General features: G+C 37.0%; 1 long non-coding RNA gene across 3 annotated transcripts in view; it reads right to left on the reverse strand.

The window, feature by feature from the left end:
* Window positions 1–1,133: 1,133 nt before the first annotated feature.
* Window positions 1,134–24,721, reverse strand: part of LOC103463450 (uncharacterized) — a 45,775-nt gene continuing 22,187 nt past the window's right edge. For 2 of the 3 annotated variants that reach the window (XR_014087264.1, XR_014087262.1), the window contains exons 4-7: window positions 20,800–20,843; window positions 18,012–18,086; window positions 16,109–16,254; window positions 1,134–10,573 (exon numbers count right to left, since the gene is read on the reverse strand). This is a non-coding gene — a long non-coding RNA (uncharacterized LOC103463450). Of the gene's footprint in view, window positions 10,574–16,108; window positions 16,255–18,011; window positions 18,089–20,799; window positions 20,844–24,721 lie in introns of all 3 variants that reach the window. The other variant, XR_014087263.1, reaches the window with a different exon arrangement.

Here is a 24,721-nt window from a genome sequence, read left to right on the forward strand (position 1 = left end):
CCCACCTATCAAAGACAATAGCAGGCTGACAGTAGCTGTTGTATGGGAGGTTAGGTACGGGAGATGATATAACAGCTACTGTGAGGCCTATCTGGTTGGAGTTATTCAAAGAATGTAGCTGTGCAACATTTCACATTTGATGCACAGCGCAAACCAAATAAAGGCTCAATACATTGAAAGTTGCTTTTCTTCAGCTTTTTGTTCAAAGTAAATTAGTAATTAGATTTTTTGTGAAGTATCTACAACTGATGATCAGTTATGGTCATTTGCAATTAATATGTAATGTTCCATTTAAAAAAAAAAGAGCAATTAAATCAAAGTATGGGCTGAATTTAATACCTGAAAAACAAAAATATTGCCCAGCATCCATAATCCCCTAGATACCAAGCTCTACCCTCAGCACAATGGAATCAGTCTGGCGTTGTTCTCCTTATAATTGCCAAAGACATGTCCAGATAAGGTAGCATGATTTGCTTCCTAGATTTGTTTTTAGATTTGTCGCTGCTCTAGAGTCCAGATCCAGCATGCTTTACATCGCTGCATTTTGCTTTCCACTCCACAGTTGTTTCTCCAGATGTTAGAATTCTGTTCCATGAAGTTCTGTACTGTCCTTGAGCTAATCTGAAGGTTACAAGAACTTCAAGACACGTGCAAGGTTTTGGAATGCCTAAGTTGAATAATTTGGAGGGCTGACCCAATACCTTTGACAAAGTATTGAGTAGGACTGATGGTGTGATGGGGACATTTTGGGTACAGTATAATGACACTTTGATGTATGATCTCTAGGTTATAGTAGAAAAAAGGACAGTAAAAAGACCCCTCTCCGATCTAGCAGAAGCAGCAGCATTTAGTTAATGTAACTCTAACAAGTTTGTCTGGGTGAAATTAAAAAGCTCATATTGAACAGTACTAATTTCTGGGGTGTCCATCAACTACTGGGACACCTGAGGCTCAACATGAGCAGTTTTCTTGGAAAAGTCCAACTTTCTCCCTGGACTCATCTTCAAGTAACCCTAGGTAATGTACTAAACCCCAAGTAGCCTGCTGATCTGTACCATGGTGCATGAATATCCTCAGCGGTCATGACATTGCCCCCTGTGATTAAAGGAGAACACTTTCTTGATGTCTGTTGATTGTATTTTTTTTTTTAAGTAGAACTAACGCATCCAGGGTTGCAACACAGACTTGCATATAACACTTCATATTTAACAAATCAGCATTTCCATAGTGACACCTGACTGTAAAACGGTCCACTACAGGGTCTCGCATCATAACTTTGTGTCCATCCTGTACATTTTATTGCCTCCAAAGGGCTTGGTCTATATGTTCATTTGATGAAACTTAGTTGCAACAAAACCTAAATGTATGATTTTTCTTTATTTCCAGTATGCCTTGATGTTACTGTCAAATGTTATTATAATATAGTGTTTTAAGATGGGATTGATTGTGTCCAAATACTGGAATCATTTCTTATTGGACTGCTATGGCTTTACTTGTCACTAGAGGGCGGCATCTTACTTTTTATTGACATTCAGCAGGAGAAAGAAAACAGCCAAACAGCATGGGCTTAAGCCACATGTTTCGTTCTTTTGCTTAACCTCTTCTCTGAAGGGTTTCTGCTCCTGAAAATGCAATTAATCATTCAATTTAAATCTTTCTTTTCTTTGTTAAATTCAAAATTTGTAAAAAAAAAAATGTCCCCCTCAAAATTGAAACATTAATTTTACAGTCAGCTTGCTTCCAATGTGCAACATATCTACTCTTTGTACCCTGTTGGTTATGTTAGAAATGGGATTTGGGTATTCTGTGAAAAACTGACAATAATCAGCATGCTTTCTGTAATTGTGATAATTTAGCTGTGTCATCGTAAAAAAGTATTAATTATTTTATCAAAAGATGTGTCAGAATAAAAAGTGAGATGGAACTATTGCAGACATAGAGTTGATGCTGTCAACCATTTGTGCTGCTAAAGACACCAAAACAGACATGGGAGAATTGATCATGTTCTTTAGAAAAGGTAAACAATTTAAATTGACACACACACTAGTCTGATGATTGCAGAATGGCAGAGGGATCGACATAATAAAATGTGCATTACTAAAACAGCAACCTACAAGGCCACATTAAATCATTTTAAATTGCATCCGAGTTGACCTGATTCTGAAGTATACCTCATGTCGAAATCCGTGCAGACAATAAGGAGATGTAATATTTTTCTGCTAGACAAACTGTGAAGTGTTTTGATTTGTTTCCTTTTTTTCAGCATTTAATTATTTAAGTACACGAGTGCTAATAAGTCAGTCTGCAGCAGACACAGTTATGTCCTTTGTCTATGTCCCACCTTTTAACAACAGTGCTCCTGCTTATGTTTCACTCTCCTTGAGTCTTCGAAGGCTTTGGTTTTGTCACTCATCTGGTAAGTAAGGTTTGCGGATATAAACCAACACGTCCCCAGCCCAAAAATAAGCCCTCTATGACTCCAGCTTTGAAATGGGATCTTAAAAACAAGAGCTTGGCTCAGCCACACTCTTTAATTAGGGAGGCCCACAGATGCCTGTGTTCTCGTCCTTTTTACACACACACAGACACACATATACGGACGAGTACACACTGTACACATTGAAATTGCACTTCAAAACATTTAAAATATTATAAAAACAGAAGGGACCAAACAGAAGAGCACAACACAATAGATTGTGTATTTATAACACCTTTTTCCGACAGATGACAAGTGTTGTTTTTTTTTTTTCTTTTGCTGTGAACTGAAGCTGCCTGTGCACTAAAATGCCATGAATGGTTCCTTCCCAAAAACCTCGCTGGCACACCCATTGGTTTCTGTGTTGCGTGAATGAGCTTGCTGTCATTTTCTATCTATGCGCTTTTTCAGTAACGTGTCACATGATCACCAAGACAGCGCGATGCATTCTTTATCATGCTAATGTTTTTCAATATTCCTCCACAAAGAGCGTACATTGCTCATACAAAAGATGGCTTCTCACAGACTTGTTAAAGACACACACACATACGGACTTGCACACACACGCACACACACACACACACACACACACACACACACACACACACACACACACACACACACATTTGACAGAGTCCCATTTCAGAGGCCAGTGACAGTGATTTCTTGTCTGATTCACTCACTGATACAAGGAGGTTCATACACTAACTTTAGGGACAAACATGTGTAAACAAGCACAATCATTTATCCAACTGAACTAAAAAAAAAGGAAAACATTCTGGTGTCCAAATAAAAAAATGATTGTGCTCATTCATAGGGCCTCAGGATGAGAGCAAATTGATCTTTTTTAAATTTCTTTCTTTCTCTTCATTTGCAAATTCACTCTGTTAAGAATTTGCATCCTAATTTGTGTCCTCCATGTCTATCCCATAAAAAGCTTTAGTTATTTACTAATTTCAATAACGTTTTGTTTTTTCTGCACTAAAACTGTATAGATACATAATAGCACTGTGCTCACATTTCTCTTTTGTTCTTTTTTTTTGTCCAAACAGATTTTCTTTAGTAGGCTATTATTAGCAGAATAAAATGGTATATATATTTAAATATATATAACCTGGATATTTAAGAAAAAAATGCACTGTAGTCTAAATATATGATACATCAATCAATCATCTTTATTATCCTGAAGTGGCACTTATTGTACTTTATGAATGATTCTGAGTCCCATTATGAAATATTTTTCTAAAGACTTTATGCAGCATTGTGTTAAGTCATTTCACAATTCTTCTGTCTTCAATTTTTTTGTTAGGTTTTCCATGTTTTTCTGTTTATTATGGCGATCCAAAGCTGCCGTCTGAGGGGAACGCAATGTTCTGAAAGTTGTCCTCACTTCAGGCTATTGTGTAAAAACACAGATGCACACAAACGCACAGATGCATGCATACATGTGCAGTATGCCGCTCCCCCTTTGCATAAATTGACACATGGAGCATATAATTCTCCATGTAGGGGCCATTTAAGGGGGCATCAAGGCCCATTTTAAAATCTCATTAGCAGGGCAGCTGCACTTTGCACCCCATGCTGGTGATTGGGGCTCTCTTTTTGTTTTGTTTTTATTGTACTTGGGTCCCATGCAGAACCGTTGCACACCCGCCACCTTCCCAATTCTCAGGCCTCTAAAAGAAATAATGGCACCCTCAGAGGCGAACATCGGGAGGTTCAGAAGGTCGGATACTGCACATTTACTTTACTGAGCGCATAGACGGATCGTCTCGCACTGTACTGTAAGATATAATACACTTACAGTAAAGACAGACCAATTACAGTCAAAACACATATAATTATGTTTACACAACTAATTTAATAGAAAACAGCTGATTTATTTGTCACCAGATCACAGGTCAAAGACAACCACACAGTTCATATCCAGGCCATTCTATAATCAGTTTTAATCGGTCTAATTCATTCCAATGAGATATAAAGATATAATTAGGTGTAACTGCAATTATATCAAACCAGTTCAATCAAAATACAATACAGAAAAATAAAGTTTATGCTTTTAATGCCAAATGATAAAAATCTGTATTTCAAATAAAACTGAGCTGATCACATCAAGTTGTTGACTTTGCAGGAATTCATCTCTTGAGCAAGCATGAGGTGAAATTGGAGACTAACACCTCAACTTTAAAAAGAAGAAATCTCCAGGACAAGAAGGATCAGTTCAGTCGGCCATTTGGGGATTGATGAGATAGAAATGAAAGAGGAAAAGCATAGAAGAGCTACTTCAGTAGATTGTGTGGCAAACAAAAACAAAATAAATATGATGTAATTAGAAGCAAAGCTCTACTAAGGGCCAGGAAAGTCCCATGGAATTTAAAAGATCTGAAGCTGAAGTTGAAGATTTAAACAGATAAGAAGTAGAAATTTTCTACGGTAATCAGAAATAAAGAGTACTTAATTGCTGGAATAGCACAAAACTAAGTCTAAGAAAGAAAAAATTGCTGACAAAAGAAGCATATGTGCTTTATGGGGAAATAATCCTTGTTGAGTTTTAACACATAGGTAGTGGCAGCAATAGTGTCATCAGTCATTTCATTCGATAAATAAACCTGGATACAGAAGCACTGAACTTGGAGTACTTTGTTTAAAAGAAATACAGAGACTATAAATAGTTAATTGAAGCAGTAGCTGTTTTAATAACTTTTTCATGAGACACAACTAGTTATTGCATAACTAAGCTACAATTTATTGAAAATATAAACAAAGGAATTCAATGGCATCAGTAACTCCATCAGTTACTTTATTCATAAAAAACAAAGCTAAGCACAGAAGCACTGTGCATATAACATAAATTTAGAGATAGAGATTGACACAAAGTTAATGACGTCAGCATATCAGACAAGTACTTACCATGTAATTAAAAAGAACAAAGTTTATCAGAGAAAGCAGCAATAGCTTTGTCAAGGTTTTTTTGTGCAAGGAGCCCAGCTGAACACATGAGCCTTGAGCCAAGAGTAATTTCTGTAGGAAAGGAAAACAAAGACCATAGAATGTTTTTTTTTCTTTTACAAAAATAGCTCTGCTCTTCCCAAACTCTTCCCAAAACTAAACACAGAATCACTGAGTTAGGGATTCCCTCTATTGAGAGGAAACTTACATCTAACTATTAACAGTTAATGGAAACAATAGCTAAATTAAAGAGTTCATAACAGTTTTGTCACTGAAAATAATATTTTTATTATGAAGCTGTCACAAGAATGCATGATTAAAAAGAAAAATGTTAAGTGTCATTGGAAATACATTTTCAATAGTGCTTTCCACTTAAACAGCCTCTGCCCTTTGCTAAAATCTCTGTGAAACAAAACATCCCAGAGAAAAAACTTTAAGCTCCCTGAAGCTTACTTTTTGCATGATGGGAGCTACAAATCACAAAGTGTAAAAGGGTAAACATCCTAGGTGGCTGGTACACACCTTTGGGCACAGATCTGGCACTGTCTGTACAGAAGGCAATGAAGGGTGAAGTAAAAGTGGAAGTGTGAGAAGAACAGCAAATAAATAAAACAGCCTGTCAAAATAATTCAGCAAAGTGTGGATTTTAGCAGCAAGTATTTTTACACTCAACACAACCTCAGAGGCTGTACTTTGGGAGAAGGTCATGCAGGACAAAGTAGAGAAGTACCGTAAATGAGGTGCTGGCAAATGTCTTTCTTTTCCCTACACTTCCTGTCCATACTTCCTAAGCTTTGTTTCTGGAATTCCTCTTCTAACACGCCTTCTTGTCTTCCAAGTAGTGCACAGCTGGGCATCTTTAAATTAATAGCTAATTATATTCCCAAGAGGGATGAGCAGCAGTGCTTGAAATAAAATACTTCTCTGTTTAAGTGAATGATGTTAAAATATAATGAAGTGCAGCCTGTGCATATTTTGTTTGGGTTTTGGTAAAAATGGCTCTACAAATGGGAGGAGTTGTGTTTTCCTACAGGCCCCTCTGAGTGAGTCAGTTTTGCTTTAGCGGTTATAACTGTATGCCAACAGCAGGACTTTTTTTTTTTTTCTTTTTTGCTCCAGCTAAAGCAAATATTGGTTTAAAATTCAGGCAGTGCGCAAAAACCTTTAGATGGCCAAAAACATCTGATATAAACTTAGAGTCAGAGTTGTCAAAGTTATAGAGTCTGAACAAAATTCCCTTTTAGATCACTAGAGGCCTTAAGTTCTGTTTTAAAAGCTTTATAGTTTTATTTGTTAGCTTTGTGTGTGTTGTCTTGCAGAAGCACTCCCATATTTTCATGTTTTGGCAGCCATTCAGGGGTGCCTAAACTCTTCTTCTCACAAAGTTCTGCCAATTTCCGCAAAGCTCGTCCTTGGAGTTGCAGTTTCCAGCCAAGCTTCCGCAACTTTAAGAAGTTGCTGAGATAAAAAAATTGAGACGGAAAATTTTCATCAAAAGACAGCGTTCTGCAGGACTTTTGCACCTCCAATCAAATGTACTCGCAATCTACATAGATTGCGTGCGATCTGGCCACATAAATGCACATACATGTTTTTTTGGGGGGTTTTTTTCTGCTTACAAAATTTAGCACTCCTTACTTGGAATCTTTGTAGATCAGTACCATAGAATGTGTGTCTCCTAAGTAATTGCTGAATGTCCTTGCCACAAAACGTAAAAAGAGCCGAAGGAGGAGAACATCAGATAGCACTGTGCCCACCTCTCCACACGCACATGCACCACATCCAGCAAGATGGACTGATAGACGTGATTCTGATGGAGAGAGTGTGTACTTGAGACAGGATATTAGAATGGACATTTCCTTCTTCCCAATGCCAGGGGCAGGGCCCTCTTCCATTTGTCTTCAATGTGAAGAGACGCAAGAGAAAGATAAAGACTTGAGCTGAGCTGACAGGCCGCTGGAGTGCCGACCTGCTTTTGCTGTTTTTGATTTGATCCGGAGAGCATGATGCTGATGGGGAGTTTTCTTTGGGATGATAGATGGGTAGAGATGATGCACGTATAAATGCCTGAGGTTGTATGTATTTGATGGTGAGGAGCAATAATTGTACATTAATTTGTCCTTTGTTGAGTCATGTCTCTCCAGGCCAGGCAGAAGAAAGAGGCAAAAAATAGAGAGATTAGAAGCATCAATAAAAACAACAAATAACATGTTGGAAAAGCACACAACATTTAGGTATAATATTTACACTGCATGACACTGAAATATGGACAGGATTTAATTTGCTTGTGTTTTTGTCTGTTGGTGCAGATATGGGTGCCCTCGATTAGTTTTGTAGGCTTAGTGCAAGTGTCTTGCATTCAAAGTCTTCCATTTTAGAAAGAAGCAGCATTGTTTTATATATATATATATATATATATATATATATATATATATATATATATATATGGTGGTGGATAAAGAACAGAGGAAAGCCGTTGTGGTGGATGTAGCAATACCAAGTGACTACAACATCAGGAAAAAGGAGCATGAGAAATTGGAGAAGTACCAGGGCCTCAGGGAGGAACTGGAAAAGACCTGGAAGGTGAAGACCACAGTGGTGCCTGTAGTCATCGGGGCCCTCGGGGCAGTCACCCCCAAACTGGAGCAGTGGCTCAAACAGATCCCAGAAACAACATCAGACATCTCAGTCCAGAAATGTGCAGTTCTAGGCACAGCCAAGATACTGCGCAGAACCCTCAAGCTCCCAGGCCTCTGGTAGAGGACCCGAGCTCAGAGGATGAAACAGACCACCCGCGGAGGGTGAGAAGGGAATTTATATATATATATATATATATATATATATAATAAACTTTATTGCTATTAGTTTACCCATTACATTTATTTTTTATAAGTTTTCAATAATGTCATTGGATGTTTCTTTTTTCCAGTTCATTTAGTACCTCACTCGAGCACTCTGCGTAGGTAAGTATGTTTATTTTAAAAAATCTGGGCCAAACAAATTGTACAAATAATTTATATGCTGCTGGAAGACATTATAAGAAACAAATGCAGCATGACAACAATGCATCACCTCCCATCTGATTGGCAGCAGCTCTATTTGGATGTTTGCATTTGAGTGCCAGAACACCCAAGTTACAGTGTATGTGTTTCTGTTTGAGGGGATCCCATATGGGAGAATGCATGCATGCCAATTTCACCCATGGCCTACTGGGGAAACGCATGAAGCACTGTTCCCTACTGCCGAATGACTTAATGTAGAGAGCATTGCATCAGTCTGAATCAAATTCCTGACACATTATTAGATATGAACCCTGTAAACAATCACCATCCACATCCGACAACTCCACCATGACATGCTTGCATGTTCTTCACGGAGACGTTCAGATGAACAAGTGTGGTTAACAAATTACATTCACCGTGACCACTTTTATTTTTCATCAGCAGCAGCTTTCATCTGACATGACCTCATTAGGATGTAAGAGTGGATCCATATTTGCTCTCAGTGCTTAGCATGTGAACTGACACATAAGTTACATAGTTAACAAGCAGCCACGCGTGAATGAGACATGTGAACCGTAATGTAATGAGCAACATCCCGCCACATATGTCTGCTCGTCCCACCCCATCCTGGCCTTGAGGCACCCAGTGCCTCCAGAGCTGAACCAGATGAACATGTTTTACACAGCAGAATTGAGTCAAATCCCAAATTTATCAAGCAGGTTTCACTGTGTACATTTTGTGTCACTCAGTCTGTCACTGGGTGTATATTAAGGCTCATTCTATATTTAATGTTGGCCTGCGATGGGATCTGATTGATAATTTCATAACGTTATGATATTCCAAGAGATTTGATATGTAAGAAACAAAATGTGTAAATTGATCATTTCTTATTCACCAGCCTTCTCTTTACATTCATCATCAAATGTGTCCTGTTTCATTCGATTGGCTTACGCTACAGATTATCTTGAGTGTCAAACTGAATCATAATGGTGTGGCTTTTATTAAGTGAGACAGTGACCTTTTCTTGTTTGTTTTTAAGTAGTCAACTAATGAGTACCGGTTTGTTCCATAGCATAAGGAAAGTAGGTCAGCATCAAAATGCTGTAAAATAAATTTTGTATCTTGTTGTTCAACAAAGAAAGGGCCGCAAAACCAAATGAACAAATAGACAAATGAATCAGGAAGTAGACGGAGAAGAACTAAATGGATAGGAAGAGCTTTTGGAGTACATTTTTCAGCAGACCCTGTGACAACATTGATGAATGCTACCTATGTGGCATTTGACAGTGACTGATTGTGGTTGCATTAAGCGACTTCCAGGTCAGGATGTGTGAAGAGACAATCTTCTGTTACTCGCTTTTTATCAAGAATAGCTAATTAGATTTTAAAAAATAAAGCTGTGTAATGTTTCGTTTTCTAATTATTAAGCCAGCCTAAGGCCTCAAGCCAACATTATTTTAGCCTAATATACATTATGATTGCCACTTGTTTCCAAATAAGTGGCAAAATAAAGAGGGCAAAATAAAGAGGGCAAAGTTTCTTCGTACTATAACTTCAGGAGTGTGGGAACTCTTATCTTGTCCATCTTTCCATTCAGGGAAAATCACAGTAGGCAGTGGATCAAATTTTTGATGCAAGGTTCTGACAGGGAAGCTATGTAGGAATTACAGCTACTTTTAAAAATAGTTTTGACTTCAGATCAGTGAAGTATGATCTGAAAGAAAATTCTGGCACGGATTTGTTAACAGTCTTAAAAGAAGTATTAACATGTCAGATAGGGGGAGTGAGCACACAGAGGCAGCATATTTGTGAATGGGTTATCACACATACAGACCTTGTCCCTGCCACCTAATACTCACGGCAGGGTCCAAGGTAAACACAGCTGTGAAATACCCTGGGTGACTGCACAAGTAATAAATCTGTGTGACTGCACTGCTGCTACTTCAGGCCTCCCTCGGCTTTCTATCTCTCCATTTTTAACAAAGCGACAGTCGTACAGCTTATGTAGGCAAATGTAAGATGGCAGCAAACTGAGATTGGCAACAAAAAATAATTAAACCTACAACATCTGCAAATACTCTCACCTTGGCCTTTTCTGTCCTTCCATATTTACTCTGAGTTTGTTTGGTTTGAAGCAGCATGCTGCCTGGAAATAAAGCAAATATTACTACAAGTAAATTTTGTGTATGAGCAGCTCCATTTAAGAACCTGAAAAGATCAAAAAGACAAGCTGACTATAAAACACTGTTGCCAGAGAATAAAACTGGCAACAGTAAAACTTTTTATGTACTTTATGTGATAACAGTTTCATCACATAAAATACAAACAATGTGAGTAAATTGTCAGCATTGTAATTTCTGCTAATCTGACCAACAGTCTTCATGTTTTAGAGGCAGACAGCTTACCAAGAAAAATTATTAATTAAAAATTATTAATTCAGACCATCTCCAGTGAAAATTATACTTTAAAATTTTAGCAACAAAAATTCTTTAGTATTTGGAATATGAAAAAACAGTTAAATTAACTAAATTGGTAAATCATTCATGTTGTGATTATTGTGAGCATTTTCCTTGCGTATAGCAAACGTGTCTCAATAGTTGTTTTTTTATAGCAATCTCTGTCATGCTTTGTCACCTCACTGTGGACATCTCTTACAGGCATTTGAGTCCAGATACAGGAATAGCAGCTTTGTCATTCCTCTGACATTTTTGTTTCTCCTGTCAAGAGGTGTTGAATAACCTTGAAGAAAAAGTAGTGAAGGAGACCGTGAAATTTTCTTTTTCAAACTTTACATGCCCAAAGCGCCCACCTAACACATTAGCCCTGCCCATGTCAACAAAGTCAGACTGAGGCATTGGCTGAGTTGCCAAGAAGATATATTGATGCCACCATAGTCTTAGGTTTGTTTTATGCAAATGTCGACTTATTTTATTCAGTGCATGTAACTGCGAGAGCCATACAAGCTTATTCATTTGTTTCAAATGTATTTGAGTGGGAACACAATATAAAACCATATTTTGTTTATTTTGTATAAAACATATTTTGTTTGTAGGGGCTCCAGTCAAAGGTTAAGCTTTTAAAAGTCAAGCTTTCAAATTAATAATACTATTCTCATTGTCTGGCATTAAGTTTTGCTAATTTTTTTTCTGTTTAGGTACATTTTAGAGGATTTCTTTCAATCCTTTTTAAATTTAGATGTATTAGTTTTAAGTGTTCAGTGAAATAATTTTTTTAACTAACTGGATCAAACATTTGAAATGTCCTTTCAAAGGTTTCTCTTGTAGTTTGATGGAATGGTTGCCTATTCTTTCTGAGTAAACAGAATATCAACAGACCTATAGCCCTAAAACACGAGCCCTGTTATCTACATTTTTACGGGACAGGCTGGTTTAATTCGAAAAACCAAACTCAATTCAACTGAATCTAATTTATTTTATCCAATATAATACAACTAGATTAAGAGTCAGTTGTATGCAGTTCCAATTTACAATGCAGTCACATTCAATTAATACGCATCTGTGATTTTCTGTTTAACAATACACAGCGAGTAGCATGAAGCCAATGACTTTGCAGACAGCCCTCGTTCTGAACTAGCATGTGGTGACGCTGGAGAGTAATAATTACTCCCTTTTAGCAGAGACAGACATCCAACAGAACGTCAGTCCACTGAAAGTAGCCATATGTTAGTTAAGAGGATTGGAAGGAGTCATAAAAGAAACACAGAAGCACTGATCCAGGAGAGCATTCAAAGTAAATGAGAGTGCACAAAACTACCTGAAATATAGTATCTGTTATATAACACGGGTAAGAGGTACTTCACTTTTGATCTGAAAAAATTTATGTTACCACCGTTGAAACGCACGGCCCATTTTAATAAGAAAGTCCCCCCTTCAGTGTCAGCATGTGCTCTGACCGGCTGAGTGTTAAAAACCATTCTACGATTGCCAATTTTATTATTTTATTTATTTTTTTATTCTGTTGAGAATAAATAATTCTGTGTTTTCCTTCTATCTCTTTTCGCTAGTTGCAAAGCTAAAGCTAAAGGACATGACATGTTAGGAAATACCCTCAAAGCTAAGATTAAAGGATATGACACACTAGGGAACGCCCTCATTAGAGAGAGGCTAACAAAGAGAATGGAAAACTTTTGTTTGATGCCATTTTGTTTTGCTAGCCCTTAAGGATAGCATGAACTATGGACCGGCTGTATTTTGCTATTAATAAATGGAATTCATGAATTCAACTCACTGACTCTTCGTCAGCCTCATACATCAAGAACTCAGCATGGAGAAGAATAATTCTCCACAATGCACAAGCAGTTATCAGATTTAGAGAGCAATTGCTTTTTACGCATAAGACCAGGTTTATTTAATAGTTTTTTCCCATTTTAAATTAATCTATTTCTTAAACAGTTTTTTTTTTTGTAATTACTCAGGCTATATTTGAAGAAAATGTTCAAATGACACGTGTATTTTCTTATTTTAATGCCAATTCTCACTAGAACAGTTTGAATCAGCTAAATAACAGGTGAGGGAAATTTGACCAAGAGGAGCTAAGTAATAATGTTACCAAATGATTAACTACATATTTCTCGTGCCAAGAGCTTGTGTCATCAGGACACAGTTGGATTAATGAACATAAATTCAAATCTAATGTTGCATCCAGACCTTTTTATACAATTTGTTAATTTCTTCAGTGACAGTCAGGGGACAATTTCAATCAGGTTTTAAAATCTTTTTCATCACGCGAAACAGCAGATGGTGATTTCTACTTTTAAGACTGGCTGATTGTTATGAACACACATTTTAAACAGCAAGGGAAGCACAATTACTTGGTCGTGTTTTGACAAGATGTAAAATACATCATTTAAAATCTTACTCTACTGTCTCCTAGAGAGACTTTGTCAGTCACAGCCACAAATAATGTTTATTTCCCATTTTTAAATAGTCCCAAATACTTTGGTTATGAAGATTTTGAATGCGCAAAGGAGCATCTTTCTGTCGATTGAGTCGCATCCAGAAGCGCTTCTGTGGCTGCAGAACAGCCTCTGGTATTAGCATGTATAAACAGGCTTATAAATGGAGCACTATTTCGCTGTTCATTTTCATCCTCTTAACAGTAAACAAGGCGGAACAGGCCCTGACACCCTGAATAAATAGAGACCAATGCACACAAATTCAGCCGCACCGAGAAACCGTGGGGGTTTGTTTGAGTTAAGGTCAATCCTGTTTAGATTACTTTGGTCATAAGCCATTTTTTTGAGTTTTGTTTGCTGAGCTTTCTCTGCGGAGGATCATGTATTCATGTATTCTGAAATCTGACGTTGTAATGAATATGACAGCGTCTGCAAGGGTTGTAGACTTACTTTCGAGGTGAGCTCTGTTTGTGTGTCTTGGAGAGGGCTCGGGGTTTACAAAAGAATCTGCACAGAGGGTGCACTCTTATGCAGTATAAATAAATGTACACTTTGCACAGACCCATGGGACCATGGCTACTTTGTACTATACATTTATGCATATGTTCAGTGTGTGAAAATTAATCTTGTCATGTGCTTTTGTCAGTTGTACTACAGTCCATGTGTTTATGCTACAAGAAATTTAAAGGAACTAAGATTTGTTTTAACAACTAAAAGCTGACATGTCACCATATATCAATTATACCAGCATTATTTTTTTGTAGTAACTATACTTGAATTTACCTAAATGTCTTTTAAACTTCTACTATATTTGGTTAGTTGCTCTACTGAGAAAATAATAGAGCAGAACCACAGCTTTACCCACTAACATTTATAAAACTTACTCAGGACTGATAACAATATGTCTGTTTATATGTTGTTGTTTTTTTCCCAACTCTGCAGAATTAGCAAAACTAACTGCAACTGCAAGCACTTTGCAATCTTATCTGTGTTGATTTGATTTGATTAGATTTGATAGTGGACTCTGGTTAAAGTAAGAAAAGAAAACTGCTTACAGTTGCCGTCTTACTGGAATATCTCAGAACATCTTCTAAATGGATCTGAGCATAAAAAAACAAAGTACATTTAAATCAGTTTTGTGTCCTTTCAAAACATTGAAGTACGTGGGATGCTTGTGAAGCACACGCATTTTCTATAATGAAGTAGGAAGGATATAAAATACATGATGTACAACTACATCAGGAAAGACTGTGCTGCCTGTGTAGTAACATCCCTGCTTTCATTTCATTAGATTTTTTTTCTGTTCTGGAACTTCATCTTTTAACAGCTCCCCTCGCCTCATTGTGGATTGCTTCTGATCTATAATCCTTTACATATCTATTTTCTACAAAAATCACTTTGTTCCATCACTACATACCGGCTTGATATGTTTTTTTTTTTTTTTGTACCTGCTTTTTAAAGACTTACTATTTGGATTTAGGAAAATGACTCTGTTCTTACGGATCAAAGAAAGATTACTTGCACTGAGCAGTGTAAGTAACCTTACACTGAGTTCAAGAACGTCTTAACAGAGACCAGATATGTTTTAACCAGACTTTGGCTGGCTGAGGTTCGGACTGGGCCACGGAGAAATGCCCTTTGAGGGACTGAAGACTGGAAAAGCTGAAGAAACACAGGGAAATAACCTCGTCACACAGAATGCTATTTGGTGAAGAGTTTTAGAAGAAGTGCTGATAACTTGCACTACCTGCACACTGGCAGGCACACGTGAAAGAAAAGGAGCGTAGCACACTGCTAAGCGGAAGGGGCAGCAGAGGTACAGGGCATGACAGTGATATGTGTTATGGCCTTTCAGAACTTTTCAAAGTGTCAGCATTACTGTCACTTGCCAAAGGCTTTTTGAGCAGCACATGATGTGTTCAAGAGCAATTCAGTTTAGAGGGCCTACTAGTTGGATTGCAGAAATCTTTTATATAGGAGGTGCATTGTTAAAAATTTGTTTCCTGTGGAATCGGTGTGTAAAAACAATAATGTGGAAAATATAAGATTAGATTTTACAAAAGTGACAGACTATCCTTTGAACTTTTCAGTTCAAAGGCAGAGCTGCACTCAAATGCATGGCAGTAATTTTAAAATTGAAGACAGGTGTATTTTACTGCTATACATAAAACAAACTCCTGTCTGGGCAGCTGGATGAGTTGGGAAGTTATGGTATCCATTCAGTAAAACTCAATCAGTCTCCCTTTAATAACACAGATTATAACACTTGAGACAAAGCAGCATGTCATTGTGAATGGCCCCCTTTTGGCTCGCGCCAAACAAAGATGTGACTAAGAACGAGGATTGAAATGGTAAATCACTCGGATACGTCTGCCTTCACTAACATAGTGCAGACACCCCGCTCCCTTTAGCGACCTGCTTTGAGTTATTTATGATGTCGAAACTAATCTCACTTAGTGCTACAGGCTCTCCAAAAAGGGGACCCTCCTCCTGAGTCGACTGCCGAGCAAGGGATGAGGAACAGATTGAGGAAAGGAGAGCAAGCGCAGAGCCACCGAGGACTTATTCAAATCCTCCCTCATAGATTAGCAATCGCAGCTTGACAAGCCGCCCTGCAAGTTATAATTTATTAAATTTTTTTGGAAATCGATGCTGCTTCTTACTAAGATGTCGGAGAAAAAAAGGGATGGGGAGGTGGGGTTGGGTGGGGGGTGGGGGGGTAATCCGTTTGGAATTTACAGGCGATGAAACATGAGACAAACTCACCAACATGTCATCGAGTACTGAGGATGGAGGAAGTGAAGTATTTAAATGAGGTCTGGAGGCATTAAGGCAGCTGTCATTCTGATTGGCGCTCTCTTTCTTTGTTTGTCCATGATGATTAGAAGCTCCCACTGTACGGGCCTGTAAGACTTACAAACATTATGCTTTATGTTTATTACAAACATCATGTTTTATGTTCACACTGTGACTTTGTATAAACATGTTCATCTTTAAATGTATAGTGTATACATAGTAGCTTTAGCTCAGTGTAAAATTGATATCCCAACATGTTTCAAAAGAAAAATGCAAATATGGCCTTGATGCCTGTTCTTCTGTGATTTCTTTCTCTCTTGACAAAGACTTAACCCATTAAGATAATCTTTCTGCTAAAACGAACAGAACGTGACAAGTGGTGTCTGACGGAATCAACACATCTCCATTGTTGCAGCTTCCTCACTGGGACAGTGTTTTAAACAGATAAACAAAGCGTGTAAGTGAAAGCCAGTCACCAGTCTCTCTCTGCTAATGCTGTCATAACAAAAAAGTTCAGTTGCTTTCACTAATAGGAATAGAAAAACCATGAGAAGTAGCATCGCTACACCCAGTACACAATATAATGATGTTAAGAGATTTTCATAGATGCGTTTATTGCAGAGTTCTTCAAAAGACAATTTTAAACCCATCTTAAGTGCATTTTTCAAACTTAAACATACTGCTCTTGAATGAATGAATAGGCATAAAATATTAGCTTTAATTAGTGATATGCTTGGCTATTCCTAAGCTTTACTGTTTTTATTTCTTTGTGTACAAGGTCCATACAATGATAGAGATTTTCTCATTTTCTGCATATAGTTAACTTTAAATGAAACAAATCGGTTCCAGTTTAAGTGCAGACTTTCAGGTTTAATTAATTTAGTGGGCTGAACGAAAAAGATTGCATAAAAACATGAGGAACTGAAGCTTTTTTTTTTTTTTACACATTTTCTTTATTTCAACCCTCAAAAGGGAGAGAATACATTAAATAACGGAACTTTTTTGCCCTTTTAGATCTTCTCTGTAGCTGCTGAGTTGATATATTAAAATAACAGCAAAGTATCTGCGGCAGACCAGGTCGATTATAATCTGAAGAACTTTAAGAGAAAAATGTTAGAAACTAAAGCATCAAGCAGCATAAGGAACATGGTGAGATTTGTTGACGGTTGAGTTTTTTCTGGATTCAGAGTGAATGTGTGGTTTTTGTTTTCTTTATGAAATACTACTTAGTTTTCGTGTATTACTATGTTCATCTTCAAAACTTTCAATAAACCAACCAACCAACCAACAACCATTTGGAGGCCTTAACTCTATGACATTTATAAATATTTGACAACAGATGAGGGGTCTCTGTGGGGCTCCACTCTGAGCACCACAGACAAGTCTGCTAATAAAGCAAAGACTATCAGTATATCCTGTACTGAGGACTGCACAGAGTATCCAGACAGCAGGGAAAACACACACCTTCCAAGTGATGCACGCAAATAGATGCACAGTCTTTGTTTTCGCTCCGTTTCTCACATAGCGACACATGTAGACACTCACATCCATGCAAAAAGGCACACATTATCAAGTAAGAACAGCAGCAAGAGTTTGTAATTCAGTCATCACAATCAATAATAGAGAAAATGAAAAAGCAATTAGATGCTTTGTTACCAGCAGTGATTGCAACGATACTGTGTGAGAAAAGCTCCGTTTCCAAATCATTCCCTTGCATTTGCTCTGACACTTGAGACAAATAGTTGGAAGTAAAATAAGATTGGGATGGCCGGTGTGTGAACAGTCAGAGAATTCTCATTGACTAGATAAGCAATGCAATGTGTGTGCTTGTCAGCGTGTGTGTGTGTGTCCTAGCACGCGTTTGTGTGCATACCTCAGTCATCTTCCCAGACAGCTGTTAACCTTCCAGGTTTGAATGAGAAACAGGTGTTGGGGCCAAGCGCACCCTCTCTGAGGAAAAAACAAAGGCCGTGTAATCGCTGACACATTGCTAATAACGTACTAAATATCACCCAGTGAGGTGATTCAGAATGTTTTGTGGCTGAGTAGTTTGTTTACTGCTGTAGCATGTGTGAATAAAGATTGTAGCACACCTACTGTGTGGATTTTTAAAAGCAAATTAGTGTTTTTTTTTCCAGAGTGCCTTGCAAAATGAATCACACTGGCTTTTTAACATCTTGTAACGTTGCAACAATGTCAACAATGTTGATGCATTTTACAAGATTCTATGTGGTAGATCAACAAAACGTAGAGCTTAACTGTAAAGGAAGAAGAAACAATAGACAGCAGTTTGTTTGCTGCAATTTACCATAGGGATGGTGACACACTGCATGTGGCGGGTTGGTGTTCTACTGCTACTAATAAAAAATAGATAAATAAAGGGGTGAATATATGTGCACGAATGTTTAAGTTTTTCATGTGAAAAATCAGCAGAAAAGATGTAGGAAAAGAGAATCAAATTTCTTTTTAATTATAATTCATATGTGAATTACAAAAAGAATATTGTTGCAACTTTGTGTTCACAGCACTGACATTGTTTGCACTAGTCTACATCTGTGTGTTTTTTATTTGTGATCACCTTTCTCCCCATTCTTCTTTATATTTCTCAATCCCCCTGTCTTTCTGTCCAGTTCTTTATCTTCATCCCGCTGTATTACCACGTACTTAGCAATTCCCTTGTAGCCTTTTTTTTTTCTCAAGCTCCCCCATTTTTTTTACTCAGTGTTGCTCACCCACCCGCACCTTTGATCGCCCTCACCTTTCCATTTTGCATGTGTGCCAGGATCTGAGGGCCAACGACAGTGTACAGCCCAGTGGCCTAAAACTGAATACTTACATAATTGCCAACTGTCTCCAATCATTAGGGGCAGCCCTTAAAAAAGATATGCTTTGCCGACAGCTGTGTCCCCTCGCCTTTGCCAGCCTTTCAAATCGCATTTGCTTTAAAGTGCTAGTCCATATTATTTTTAACCCTAAAGCTGTCTGTGCAATGTAGACAACAGCAGAAATTTATAAAGGACACATTTGTATTCAGAGTTCTGGAATATGAAGTAGATATAAAAAACATTAAGAACAGCAAGCCCGACTCCATGTGAGCCAAACCGTAGAGTTTTTCTCAGGGGATTTTTTTTTTTTAAACCACAATAAACTTCAGCTTAAGTTGATATGATTAATACAATAGGCAGGTGCAGCCAACGTAGCCGCAAAAGAAAGCTAAATGTAGTTCAACTACACAGAACAGCAACATAGAACTGGTCTGTTGTGAAATTTAACAAAGCATTATGTGACACTGATGTGAACATTGTTAGTATAAACTGTTTTAAAGTCAGTTGAAATAGAACAGTTTGTGGAAATAGTGTACATCTCTAGATGTTAGCATTCACCATTAAAATGACATCATTAGCTCATGAGGATCTTCCTAAAACATGTGAGGGAACAATAACCAGTAGAAAATTCACAGAACTTTACACAGGATACATCAATATTCATAGTATATTACAGTTTCAAGTTAGTCGAGCTCATTTTTGTGCATTTTACCTTCATCTTTTACTTGCTGTTTTGGTGTTGTTTTTTGAGAAACCAACCTTCCCCATATCCTGCCACTTTTTGATTTTTGTATTCTTTCTTTTTAAAGAGTGTACATTTCCAAGAGGACAAAAATCACTCAATGAAATAACTGAGTGTATTAGATTTTGTTCAATTCAAAGTTTAAAGTATCTCAATATTAAATAAGTTGGACTTTGCTTAATGCAAGATAAAAAAACAATTTATATTCAATCTCTAGCGCAGCATCCTTTTATCGTTATAATGCTGATGCACTGGATACAAGCTACCTCCTTGTATCGATGCAAAATGGTTGCTCTTAACATTCCTGTTTGGTTGCAAAAGGTGTTTCAATAAAACCTTTTTTTTTAAACCCAGAGTTCTTTTTGTCCAATCTTGTGCATGAAATGAAATGTAAAATTTTCTTGTGAGATATTAAAAGTGATATACGTTCACATGCAACTCATTTGTTTATAAAACTACTGACATTTCTTTGCCAGTTCCTGCTGAGAGAAGAACGTACATTTCATTTCCTTACTTTCAGAGAGACCTTGCACTATATGCTTAGTGACAGCTGGGTCAGGTCCCCACATATTGAGGACACAGCTGCCCTGCAGACATGTGCTCATGCACAGAAACACGCATGCACTCATAAATGCGTGCACACACATAAACGCAGACTCCCATGCACACAGCAAGCGTGAGCAGGAAAGCAGAGCAGCGTAGAGAAACATACAACCACATTTCTGCTGTCTGACATAAAGCGTATCTGCAACAAGTATTCAGCAAGCAGCGTAATGTTATACTTACTGATTTCACATCAATGTGTGTAGACAAATTTTAATTAAAAAGAAAAAAAAGAGTTATTGAACTTTGTATCCTTTAAAATAGGTTTGAAAATTACAGTAGGAATTATATTAAGAAATTTGAATATTATATTAATTTATTTTTGGACAAAGAAGCATGTTAGGATAGTTTTCGTGAGAAACTTCCCTACATGCCCATCTGACTGGGGCCTCAGTTAAATATGAAAAAAACTGAAAGAGGTTAATAAAGCTGTAACTTTAAGCACCTGTAAATGGACTGAAATTATATTGTGCTTTTCCAGTGATACTGACCTCTCAGCTGCAGATGACTACTCTGCCCACTGTGCCACAGTTACCTGGAAATTGGTTCATTTTTAGCATAAAATTTGAATAACGTGCATTACATTAAATTACATTACATTAAGTACATTAAAAATGTAAAAAAAAAAAAATCTCATATGCCACATGTTGTAAAAGGTTATTTGGTAATGTTAACTGGAATTTGTGGACAAAAATGCAATTTTATAACTTGTGTTATATGTTTTTATTAAGAAAGAAAGTAAGAAAAAGAATGAGATTCATTTGTATGTTATATTCACATTTTCCTCCTCCACACTTTTTTGCAGTAATATGCATTTCCATGATATGATCCATGGATATTGCCACATCCAAAACGTTACACGCTAAGAAATGTGAGAAAATAGTTTCATTCCTGACAGATGGCATCTGCGTATGGCATGAAGCATGTAGGTCTAAGATAAATAAAACCTACCATGGCTAATCAAAATCTGGCTCTGTGCTTAGAAAAACGGTGACCTGCTAAGCCTTTTGTTGAGCTTTGAGTCATTATAGTAGATTCTTGCTTTGTTTTTCTTTATATGATGAGTATCAAAGGCCTTACGTGAGAATTAATATGTTTCCACTAATTTGTAGTTTCAGCTCACTCACAGAAGTTTAGCTTCTTATTGTGTATTTAGACATGAAAATGTTTATTTGAATTTCTCTGTGATTCTTAATCTTGAAACTAAGCGTGTAATCCTTATTTTCTGTGATTTTGTGACTAAACTATACTTAAAGGGTTTCATTATTCTAGATGGTAAAGTATGTTATATTCATAAGGTAGCTAACTCCTGATCTCTTTGTCTTACACAGAACTGCAGAGGCAGTTTCAAAAAGCACTCACTGATGAAAAGCAAATCTAATTTAAGAGACTAAAGAAATTAGTTTTCTTTTTTTCTTTCATGAGACAGAAATAAGTATGTCAGAAAGATGGTGTGTAAAAGTCCCCTACCAGAAGCTCCTAGGGGCTATGAATCAACCATGAAGGATAATCAAATCAAATGCAAATGCAGTTTGTGTGAAATTTTTTTCTGCACTTGATGCCCTAAGGGGCCTTTTCAGTTGTAAGAGGAGGGTCTGTACATAATGATGGGTCACGCTTGAGGGTCCTTTGTAAACATGGTGAGTGGGAGTCCTATTCTTGGGGACAAGATGGAATTAGCCCAAGACAAAGAGAGGTGTGAGCAAGGAGCATGAGGATGTCTTTTGCAGCCCAACCAAAACTACACCGACAAATAATATCATTAAAACTCAACACCACCAAAGAAGTCTTCCTGATTTCTTTCAATTCATTGCATGCATTTCTAATAAAAAAATGCTTGGTATTATTTTTATACATTTTACACACTACAGAAAAAAGTAAGTACGGTTTAAGTGCACATGTCTGAGCCGTTCAGTCTTGTCCTCTAAAACAGGTAGAAACGAGATTAATGACACCTGTGAGCATCAGAGTAACGATGCCGGTTGCAACCAAAGCAGAGACCTCAACGTCAAACTTCAATGCTTGTAAATCTCTGCCTGCTTTTTTCACAGAATTCTGACTTTAATCTCAGAATTCTGACGCTAATCTTCTGTTATCAAAAATCTGAATTCTTTTTTATTTTTTTTTCAGTGGCCCTAATCATCTTCCATAGGCATCACGCAACTTCAACAAATCAAAACAATAAATGATTGGATTAATTTAGCTGCATTAATTTCTCCACTACCATAACGTGTCTATTTAAATAGAACTTAAAAAAAAGACAGAGATAGAATTCAAAATCTTAAAAACAGACACAGCACAATAAAATCCAACTAATCAGTACAGTCAATGTCACATTATGTTAAAAGCCAAATCTTCCATTTAAGATTTAAGAATATGCAAATGCAAGGAAGTCCCATATCTCTGAAAAATAGTTTTCAGTGGCTAATGGTACAGGAAAAAAAAGAAAAGGTTCATTAACAGCCTTGTGGCTCCAGTAGGTCAGCACAGGAAAAGGTACTGCTGTGGATCCTTAAACTTCTTTAGGAGAGGTTGCATTTCATACACTGATGAGCCTCTGAATCCCACCCGTTGCTCCAAGCATGAAATCAGCATGCCATTATCAATTGTTTCAATCTAGGGATCTAAAACTACTAGAACTACATAATTTTCACAATTGGTTGCTAATTTTTGTTGTTGTTGTTGTTAAAAACGGTCAACATAGCTGATTCTGTGTTGTTAAGTTGCTTTAAAACACAAATGAAAAAGTTTCAGGATTTACGTTTTTCCTAGGAGTCCTTTAGTTTGTAGTTGACTCTCATTTCCTGTATTTTACTAAGAAAAGGTCATTTTAAGACTGGCATAAAATATATAAGATAGCTGAGCAGAGCTCAGGTTTCTTCATCAGATATGCTTCAAGTCCTTTGGTACCTGGCCCAATATCAGACTGCGATTAATAAAGTTAAGACTAAAAAGTCTCAGCGCTGGAAAGATCTCAAATACACACAGTTTAAAATGACACATATAGACTTTATGCATTGATTCATACTAAGGTATCAAATATTTACATATTACACAGGTACATAAAAATGTATGATATATATATATATATATATATATATATATATATATATATATATATATATATATATATACACACATTAGCCTATCAAAAATTAGAACATGGTGAAGCAACATTATGACTGTCCACAGTGAAACAAGATAGACATAAATCTGGACTAGAAGAGTGCCAGTCTTATGAGAGTTCTCATGTGGCTTTTATTTACAATGGTCTGGTCAGTAGTGTTTCATACTTTACTATAATTTAGTGAGGAAATGACCAAAGCCATAGGTGGTAACTAATCAGTAATTGACATGTAGTTGCTGTGAAAAAATGTTTTTGGAATTTGAGATCTTTGTACAATAGAGCAGTGCATTATTACTTATATATGTATAAATAAGTACACAGTGTAAACTACCCCTACAGTGACATTATTTTCTCTGTTGGATTCCTCAAACAAAATCTTTTGTTCAAATATCTAACAATTTAAAATTTATTCTAAACTCTCATTTTCTTGCTCTATTTTTGATTTTCATTCTTTTTTGTTGTTGGTAATTTTAAAATATATGGATTTTGCCTAAACAAAGAATTTATTTGAGGACGATTTTTCACTTCCAGGGTTAGGAGCCATCAGTTCTGTTGTTTTTTTTTTTAGTTAAATATTTTCAGTATGCCAGTGTGGACATATTAAGAAAACCTTCAGACTCATTATCACCTTTTTTGTGAACTGCCAAAAAATAAAACGAAATGAGTGTTTTGGGTAAACCTTTTGACTTATGTGAAGTTAGCATCCAGTTTGAACAGTTGAATTAAAAATGAAGTCACGTTGAAAGCAAAACGATGACATTCAAAACCACGCGGAATGAGGCTGGTTCATCACAGCAGGATGCCAAGACCGTCATAGTTAAAGGCAACGCCCTCGCAGAAAAGAGCAAATGGGCTCTAAACACGTTGAAAGGCTTACTACAAAGAGATCTTGAGTTTACTACTCTTGAAGAACCTCAATAGAAAAGAGTAGGAAACAATAGTGGGTTAACGTGATTGTAATTGTGGCTTTGAGAAGGACCAGGCGATTTCTGTTGTCTTTGCCGTTCCTTTCCCAGTGAAGGGGAAGTGAGGCGTACTGATGACAAAAGTGACAAGTAATTGGGAGCACAAAGGAGCTGGTTAACCATGGCCCTAAACTTCAGGAAGTGTTAATCAACTGAAACCTGAGGCAGCCAAGCTACTGTGCAATTTTTGCCCGGAGGTAGATTGGATTTTAGCAGCTGGAACGTAGCAATGGGCAGATTGGGTTATAAAGGATTTGTTAAGTACGGCTGATTTGCTTGATTTGCTTCTAACATATTTATTGAGACTTCCTGCCAGAATTT

The sequence above is a fragment of the Poecilia reticulata genome, chromosome 4, assembly GCF_904066995.2.
Source record: "Poecilia reticulata chromosome 4, P_reticulata-male-v2, whole genome shotgun sequence".
Classification (NCBI taxonomy): domain Eukaryota; kingdom Metazoa; phylum Chordata; class Actinopteri; order Cyprinodontiformes; family Poeciliidae; genus Poecilia; species Poecilia reticulata.